Raw genomic sequence first — 9,761 nt, forward strand, 5'->3', positions numbered from 1 at the left:
GATAAGGCCTCAGCAAATTCTGCATCAGTCAGAAATCTGAAAGATAATTTTGCATTAAAGGGAAGATTATTGCTAAAAGGGAAGATATTTCGTGTTAGATATTCTGCAAATATATTGAATATTATGGTCCAAGATGGTTTAACTAAAAATCAAAAAGTTATTTTGAATATTCGTAAAAGTGTAAAGCACTTCAGAATGTCGGAATGTCGCCAACACGTTGGCATTCCACATATGCAATATGTTAGAAGCTGCTTTGGTATTCAAGGAGGTTTTTCCAAGATATCAAGAACATAACCCATACTGCCAGTGGGTACCAAGTGTAGATGATTAGTTGAAAGTTGAAAAGGTATGTCAATTTTTGGAAGTTTTCAACGAAGCCACAAATATCTTTTCAAGTAGTGATTATTTAATTGCTAATTTAATTCTTCTTGAAATTTGGACGATAAAGCAAATTTTAAATGATGCATCTGTGGACAGTTGTGATTACATGAGTGAGTTGTCTATGAAAATGAGTGCGAAATTTGACAAATATTGGGGAGATTACAACTTGTTAATTGCTATTGCAGTAGTTTAAGATCCTCGATACAAAATGAAATTCATTGAATTTTGCTTCCCAAAAATTTATTTGGGTTATGAAGCTAAGAGACATATCAATGTTGTGAGGGTATCCCTATATCAGGTTTTTGAAGAATATATATGTAGTTGTTTATAGTTCTAAAAATGAACAAGTTTGCCCTTCTAGTGTTGTTACCATTAGTGATAAGAAATGCATCGCTAAAGTAGAGTCGAATTCAATATTTGGGCTTAACAAATGGATACAATTGATCTTATCAAATCTGGTCTTGATATATTGGAAGAATGTCATTATATTTGTGAAGATAAATCTGATATGGAATTCAATGTCTTGAATTGGTGGAATGCAAGTACTGTTAAGTTTCGAGTTCTATGGATGACAAATGATATATTATCCATTCCCATTAGCACAATTGCTTTTGAGGTAGAGTTTTTGAACAATATCAAAGTTGCTTGAGGCCAAATACAGTTGAAGCCTTGATTTGTAATGGAGATTGGTTGTGTTATGACTATGGAGTTTCTGTCACTCTCCGATTTTTAGACACAAACAAAATTAATATATAATCTCATAATTATACATGCGTGATGGTTCAGCCATCAATATAACATACATGAAAAACTTTTTCCTTTTAAACCAAGTATATATTGATGCCCTGAACCCACTATGTCAATACAGACCCGCTCCATAGAGTCATATATTACATAAGTTTACGAATTAAATTACCACAACAAAATAAAACGTAAATGCTACTCGGAGCTTACTACACAACGAAAGCCTTATCAACGGTAAAGTCACAAAAATGGCTTCCTATCGTAAAGCTGCAAAGACGCTACCTCAGCTTCAGCCACGATTATCCTAACCTGCAGGATTAACCCCGACACCACTGAATAGTGCACCGGGTTGCCACATAACAAACCCGGTAAGCTTATAAAAACTTGTATGAGTAACTCAAAACAACCACTAAACAACTCACACTTCGATTCCTTACGAACACGTAATAAAGGAAAGCAACTCACTCTTTGATTCCTTTCAAAACGTAACAAAAGAAAGCAACTCACTCCTTGATTTCAATCAACACGAAATAAAGAAAGCAACTCACACCTTGATTTCTTCTAAATGGTAAATAAGGAAAGCAACTCACTCCTTGATTCCTTAAAACACATACTCATGAGTTAGAAATAACCTCGCTCCATTACCCCATGAGATACACTGGTAGACAGACTAGAGCTCTAACTAAAATCGTAACCACTCGTCCGGCCAAAGACATGATTACTCGATATACTGCCTAAGGTCACCATCTGACCTTAATTCCTCGGACCTCTCAATGCCTCGGAATAAAACATTAAACAAGTCACATAGGACTCAAAATGTTACACAAATCTCAATGCTTTTCAAACAATAGAAACCAATCATTTCCCCAACATTTGTTTTCCGAAAAGCCACAACATAAAACAATAAAAGAGCACAATCATGCATATTGTTTTCCTCAATCAACAAAACGACCCATAAATATACATATCACGTAAATATATATATATATATATATATATAGACACACACGTAGTCATTCACTCAGGAATGCCTACTAATACCAACTATAGTTTGCAGTTAAATAAATAACTCTCAAAACGATAAATGTAACTCCGTTCGTAAATGAACACTGTGAGATTACTCATATTACTCATCTCAAAATTCCTGTTGCGTCTTCTATACAGAACAAAGCAGCACAACCACAAAATATCCGTCCAAGAATACTTCATCAATTACCTAATCACATACGGTCTCAACTTAGTAACGAATCACAAGCAATTTAAGTCCGAAACACCCGTTTTGAACTAAAATCCCCAAAAGTGACGCCAATCAAGGCAAAACCACATCGGAGACCACCCAAAGTCTCTGGAATACTTTTACGATCGATATATCAAAACCACAAGTCGATTGAATGCTCGAATCCTCACGGATCGAATAATCGAACGATCAGAAACCGTAAAAATCATAACATATTCATACGGTCTCCAAAAATTACGTATTATATATCAAAACACTCGTATTGATGAGTAGATGATAAATAACACAAGAAACCGTCCCTTACATGGCCGGAACGCTGCCAAAGCACCGCCACAGGCGGTGACACAACCACCACGATCACCGCTGACTAAAACTTAAACCATCTTAATGCAACCGTACAAAATGTCAAGAACACCAAATAGAACAACTTTAATACCTGGGGTTTGAACCAACTCAGCCTAGATTGGCCAAAATCAAGCTCACAAGGCGAGGATCACTGTTCACCTCGCGTTGAACCAATTCCCACTAAATCACTCCAAACAACCACCAAGGATCGACAGGGGAGGCTCCTACGAACTCAAGAAGGCAAGTTTGAGCCATTATCGTCACTGGAACTGAGATTTCCAACCGGTCTGACTGCATCCAAAGTCGCCGCCTTGCAGCGCCGTGCACGGTGCAAATCATCGCTAAAGGATGCCACAAGGAGGAGCGCACGGTGGAGGCGAAGAAGTCTGTCCAAGTTTTAAGGCCGGAGGTCGCCGAAGATCGGAGAAAAAGCCTGGTCGAATCCGCGGGTTCTGGTCGGGTCGCGCGGCTGAGGAGAGAGAATAGAACGTTTGAAAATTTTGCAAAAAGGGAAATTTCCAAAATGAAAATAGTAAATTTCCGAAAATGGAAATTTCTATTTATAGTGATTTTCCTAAAATATCTGAAACTTCCAAACGCCATAACTTTCACGTACGAACTCGGATTTTCACGTACCACATGTCTACGAACTCGTATCGACGTGCTCTACGACTTTCATGAAAATTTTTTTTAGAGAATCTCAACATACAAAAAGTCAACCTTTGTACCCCTCCTAAAACCACACTTTTCGAATAATTAATCGTCTGAAACAATTCCACTTCACATACGACATACGAATAAAGCATAATAACAATAATTTGTACAAATGGTCCATTATTAATTAGTAAAATTAAATAATGAAAATCCAGGTCATCACAGTTTCTAAGTTAGTAACGTTTTTTTTTTAAATTCTTACTGTAAATTTATTTATATAACTTATTGGAAGATTGTTTTTTCACTAATCTTGTTTCTTTTAATTTTTTATAATATAGGGTGATGAGGATCTAATGGAAGAAATTTGCTTGGAATAAAGGTATATAAACGTACTCTTATATCTCAATCTTTTTATTTTCGTAACATCATACTGAACAATCTGATTTAAGGCTATTAATTAATATGTGTGTGTGTGTGTGTGTGTGTCACGCCCGTTATTTTTAACACAAATAAAAATCGATATATAACCCCATAATTATACATGCGTGATCGTTCAGTTATCAATACAAAATACATGGAGACATCTTCCCTTTAAACCAAGTACATATTGATGCCCTGAACCCACAATTCCAATATCGACCCGCTCCATAGAGTCATATATTACATAAGCTTACGAATTAAATTGTCATCACAAAATAAAACGTAAATGCTCCTCAGAGTTTTGCTACATAGCGGAAGTCATAACAATGTCAAAGCCAACAAAATTTGCTTCCTACCCGTTCTGCTGCCAACAAACTACCTCAGCTTCAGCCACGATTACCCTGACCTGCAGGATTAACCCGTACACCATTCCATTAAATAGTGCACCGGGTTGCCACACAACAAACCCGGTAAGTTTATGAAAGCTTGTATGAGTAAACTCAAAACAACAAAGCAAAACACATTTCTTAAGTCACCTCAACCTAAACAATGATAAGCACACATCTCACACCTACAACCATCAATTCCATATCCTTCCATATCGTGCTTACATAAGTCAACTGGTGACTAAAGCCTCATGCACAGATCCTTAATCCTAGCATCCAATTACACGAATTTCAGTCAAACAAGACTTCCTCAAGAAATGTTTGACGCCATCCTAACGCCCTATGGCAAATTCCAGAATCACACATTCCCTCCCCACTGGAAGCCTTTGTCATCAACATGACATCAAAGGTGAAAAGCAATTAATCACCTTTCTATCCTCACCACAAAGTACTATTCGTCACCACTATGGGCCTTAAGATAAATCAAACCCTCATTCAATAAAATCAATAAGAAAACAAGGTAATCACAATGCAAGCAGCAAACAAAACAATTCATAGTAACCCCTACATATAATTTAGTTCAGGAGGGTCACATTAAGTCAAGCAATTCAAGTCAAAGTAGTCATCGTAACCCCACACTCTGACGTTCGTAGGTAACCCCGACCACCACAGCAGTCTTCTCGATCATTGTTAACTTAATAACAATTCAGCTCCGCTACCGAGCAGTCATCACACTGATCATCGCACAGATTCCACCGGTCATCACGCAGATATTCACCATCCTACTGATCATCACACAGATTCCGTGGGTCATCACAAAAATAGTCATTATCCAACTGATCATCACACAGATTCCGCGGGTCATCACAAAGATAGCCATTATCCAGCTGGTCATCACACAGATTTCGCCGGTCATCACCCAGATAACAATTGTCCAGCTGATCTGTGACGACCTAAAATTTTTAACATTTTTTTTTTCAGAAAAATAAGTTTAAATTTTTTTTTTTTGTGTGCTAAATTATTTGTTTAAATATTATTATTTAGAGATAATTTTACTTGTTTTCTTTTGGGTTTAAGTAATTAGAGTAGACCAAAGTTTTTGGCCCAAGACTAAAAACCCAAGTAGCCTAACATCTGATAGAAAACATTCCACGACCAAACTAGATCAACAACACCTAAACTCAAAGGTTTGTCCCTTCTCTTCATCGTCTTCCTCATCTCCACATTCTTCTCTATCTGGTATACCAGCCACCGCCTTAGGAAAGTAAAAAGGACATAGCCGCCGCCATGGGTAAGTAGGAGGTGTCAACAGCCTTGGAAATCAAGTTTCAGATTGGTGATTCCCCAAAGCTATGAAGCTAGAGCTGGAACCCTAGAATCAAGAGCTGGAACTCTAGAAATCTGGAGGTGGAGAGTCTAGTATCTATATGGGTAAGATTTCAATTAGAATATCCAATTTTTCTTCCGTTAGACCTATCTTGTTTTCTACGTATACACTTCTTTTCCAGACACTATAAATAGGCTGACCATCTATGCTTTCCATATAGTTCCTTGAGTTGTTAGATACATAGATAAACAAGAAAGAGAGAGAGAGAAAGAAAGAGAGTTTAATTCGGTATCTTAGAAGTGGAGGAGTGAAAAGTCAGGTGTGATTTTGTTTTTCTGATTTGATAAGTTGTTTGATGGTTAATGCAATTGGAAATTGAGTTATGTTTCTGCTTTAAATATTCATAGGTTACTGTAAGACTTGGGGATTCATGTTGATGGAAGAACTTGAAATAGATATGAAGTTCAGTTAGGAATAAATTGTTGTCACTAGAACTGAATTAATTCTTTTCTCATCTTCTATTTTGTTTTCACTAGTTTTCTGGAAAATAGCTTTTATATTTGGTCTTTGAATTTATCCCAAGTAGAATTTGAAATCACTTTGCAGCTGGTTTGTTGTTTCCTTTAGTCATGAGAGCTTTTGGAAGACATAGATTAAGAGAATCTGACTTGAGAAGATCGTCAAGAACCAAGTAGGAAACATATGCAGTTCTAAAGTTGAAAACTTTCACTCATCCTTTAAAGCCTTGTTGAAAGTGTGGTTTCTTTTATTTTGACACTTTAGAAAGTCTATTTTCAGTACTGAAAGTTTTACACAAATGGGAGTTTTAGAAAGTACATTAAAACTGAAGAGGTTAGCACACAGTAGCAGTTTCTGCAGAAAAACGTGGGACTGTAGCTGAACTTTAAAAATTCATAACTAATTCTAGGAAAATTATTTTCAGGTGATTCAAATTCCGAGAGTTTCTTTAGGATGTCAGCTACAAATCGTTAGAAGACCATGAAAACAGATTTTAAACATATTTGTACAGTTTTTAACGTAAAGGTGACTGGGTCAGGAAACTGCAGTATTTCAGTTTGTCAAGTAAAAACCTGTTTTGGTCAAAATAACTCACTGCTCAGATTTTCCAAGTATTTTAGCTGAGTTTTGCTCTAATTCTGTGTGTGTGGAACTAATGAATTCTATTCTTGCAATAGGAACTTGTTTTCATCCGGATACTTAACGTGAAGATTGATTGAGGTAGGGGAAAAACTTGGGGAGCCTCTATGTTTGCATTGGACGGTTGTTTACATGATTGTATTGGATGGTTGTGTACATGATTATATGCATTTATGTCCTTTGTTTCTGATTGTTTGGTATGGCTGAATAGTGAATACACTTACATATTCAAAGTATTTGTGCATCAATAAGACATGAAGTATAAGGGTGGTGATGGTAACACTACTACACAAAAGGCTTCACACGACGGTTTAAAACTGTCGTCTCACGTTTTACATTTCCTTGGTCTATCGAGGCGTCGTCTGATGAAACGCTGTCAGACCTATACCGATCACTGGGTCGACGATTTGCAGCTAAATCCGTCATATGATAGACCGGCAGATCTGCCGACATGCTGTCGACAAGCTGTCGACAGAAATATGTCGTGGCGTGACTTCTACTCATACCACGGTTTTTAGGATTCCAGCCTTGTCTCTTTGTTGTTCAGAAGTCAGTTTTTGTTTTTAAGATGTTGTGTAAATTGTATACACACGACAGTTCTTCTAACATAAAATGTGGAGTGATGACTTAAAAATTCAGTGCGCGCGCTTTCACACGACAGATATAACTCTAACCGTTGTATTGTGACATTTGAGACGATGGTTTTTGCTTACTTGTTGTCTGTGTGTGTATCCAACAATGATATCAGTAAGAACCGTCGTGTGAATTGTAGAAATTTTGTTTGATTCCACCCTATAATCCTCATCATACGACATATTTTTCTATATATTGTTGTTGTAATGGCAAGATTTAGATTCTGGAATGAAAAATGACCAAAAGAACATAAAATTAATCATAATAGATAGTTGTTATAATCCCATAACAATCTAAATGGGTCTAATAATGCTAATTGTATCTACAAAATAGGAGAACAGAAAAAAATCCAAGTCAAGTTCTATTCACTGATCTCCTGCTCTTCTTAGCTTTTGTCTTCAAAATTAGGCTTCACTTCATAACATTGGCACTTTCCATGGCCTAAAGAACAGTAACGGGGCTTCCTCATTGAAAGAGTTCTAGGATGTTGCAGTGCTCCAAATACAGGAAGTTTTTGTGCTAATTATACAGCAGCCAAATACTCTCATTTGGTGCTCCAAGTACTTACATTTACGGCAGCTACAGCATTCTCAGAATCCACCGCTGCCTCACTGCTGCTAACCAGACAAGAAAATAAGCTTAGCAGCTATCCAAAGAATAAAGTTTTAGTCTATATATATGCACGTCTTGTATAAAATTAAAAAAACTATTAGCTTTACCAACATTTTTCAGTGCATCAATGACTTATAGAAACAACCAAGAAGCAGAACTTAAATGTCTCCCCTCTTTCACAATAACCTATCATGCACACAAAGCACGACTAAAATTGATATATTTAAGCCAAATACACCAATTCTTGGCAACTAATTCCAAACAGATATCACTACGATAGAAGTATAGGCCATTTTACTCTAATTCTTCATTCAAACACTGCAAACAGAAAAAGTACTAGCAACACAGTGCAACACTTAATTTGTTCAAATAGCCAAAACTCCCTAAGAGCGGAACACTGCTTGTTTTGCAGACTTTATGTATGTAACCTCTTGGTCCAAATAAATAACGTGAGATAAAGTAGCTGATGAGTAAAGAGAACAAATCAAGACTAAAAGCTCTCCCATGCTTCAAGCTGACTAAGAAAATATACTAGAGTGACAATTGGTTTACTCTCAAGTGACAATTGGTATACTAGATAACACCCACACCAATGCCAATACTGAAAAAGAAAAAGCAAGCTAGTACAGAATCATTTTTATCAATCGCCCTTATTTCACTTGTCTATGACAAAAGACTTAATTACAGTACGTAGACGTAGAAGTCTGAATCTAACATGCAAATGTAGAGAGATTACATAAGAGACAATGATCTAAGGCCACAACAATAAATTCAACTTTACAACCATCTAGCCTTCAAGGTTATAAACATACAATTAGTTGGGATACAGAACAAAGCCTTTTGCTACACCAATCAATAAACCCCCTCGCTACTGAAAATCCAAATTGCAATCTCAAGATTTATTTAAAACTTCAGTCAACGTGAAAACTGCATTGTAGAAAGGAAATTAAAACTTACAGGTATAAACTTTTTGCACAACAGGAATGATTCGAACACACCCAAAATGAATTGCAAGTTCTCTAACATCCAGTTTGTTCCTGCACCACCACAACACAATCCAATCCACTCCAATATTATATACAGACTCCATCTAAAAGAATAAAGAATTATTTGCTGAAATAGACAGCTACCTTAAAGAAAACAGAAAAAGGAAAGAAATAGGCAGCAACTAAGGAACTCTTCTTATACTTGATAAAAGTGCAGACTGCAGCACTACCATTTCATCCATTCTAATCTGTATGTAGAAGACTTATTATCAAAAACTAGAGCATTGTAAACATAATGACAGAGACTAAACAATAAGCAACTTGTCATGATATCAGCAGCTATTTTTTTGCAATTGATAGATCAATGCTTATATGTGCTACAACAACCAACTATAAGACCCGCAAATTTTCTTATCAACATTGTTTGCAAAATACCTGTTATAAGAACACAACTGCACAAGTCGGCAGTTTTGAGGTCAAAGTATCCATTTGCCAAACTCATAACTCCAACATCACCTTGAAAATGTTCTTGTTACACCTGAAAAAAGTTGGAAAGAACTAGTTACATAACTCCTACACTTACAATAGGAACCTGATGGAAATTACATGACTAACCAAATCTCTCCATTACTGTTTCGTATAACACTTGGTCAAATTCCCGTTTCTAGATTGTATACGATAATGGCTGAATAGACCAATTAAATTACTCTAAAAGTCATCAACCCAAAGTAGTTGACTAATTTCAGTTAAAGTATCAATTTTGGAAATCAAATAGCAAGTAGAAGAAGAAGAACAAGGACAAAATCCCAACATCAATTACAAGTGCCAAGTAAACGGCCTTTTGCTGAATAGTTAATTAGTTAAAAGACACTGGTCTT

The 9,761-nt window shown here is 36.3% G+C and overlaps 1 long non-coding RNA gene across 1 annotated transcript; it reads right to left on the bottom strand.

Annotated features, from left to right (window-relative positions):
• Nucleotides 1-7,521: 7,521 nt before the first annotated feature.
• On the bottom strand, nt 7,522-8,966 carry LOC133720040 (uncharacterized). Its single transcript, XR_009851643.1, has 2 exons — nt 8,855-8,966; nt 7,522-7,899 (listed from the first exon to the last, which is right to left on the bottom strand). It is a non-coding gene; the product is annotated as an uncharacterized LOC133720040 (long non-coding RNA).
• Nucleotides 8,967-9,761: the final 795 nt, after the last annotated feature.

Source organism: Rosa rugosa, chromosome 7 (assembly GCF_958449725.1).
Source record: "Rosa rugosa chromosome 7, drRosRugo1.1, whole genome shotgun sequence".
NCBI lineage: Eukaryota > Viridiplantae > Streptophyta > Magnoliopsida > Rosales > Rosaceae > Rosa > Rosa rugosa.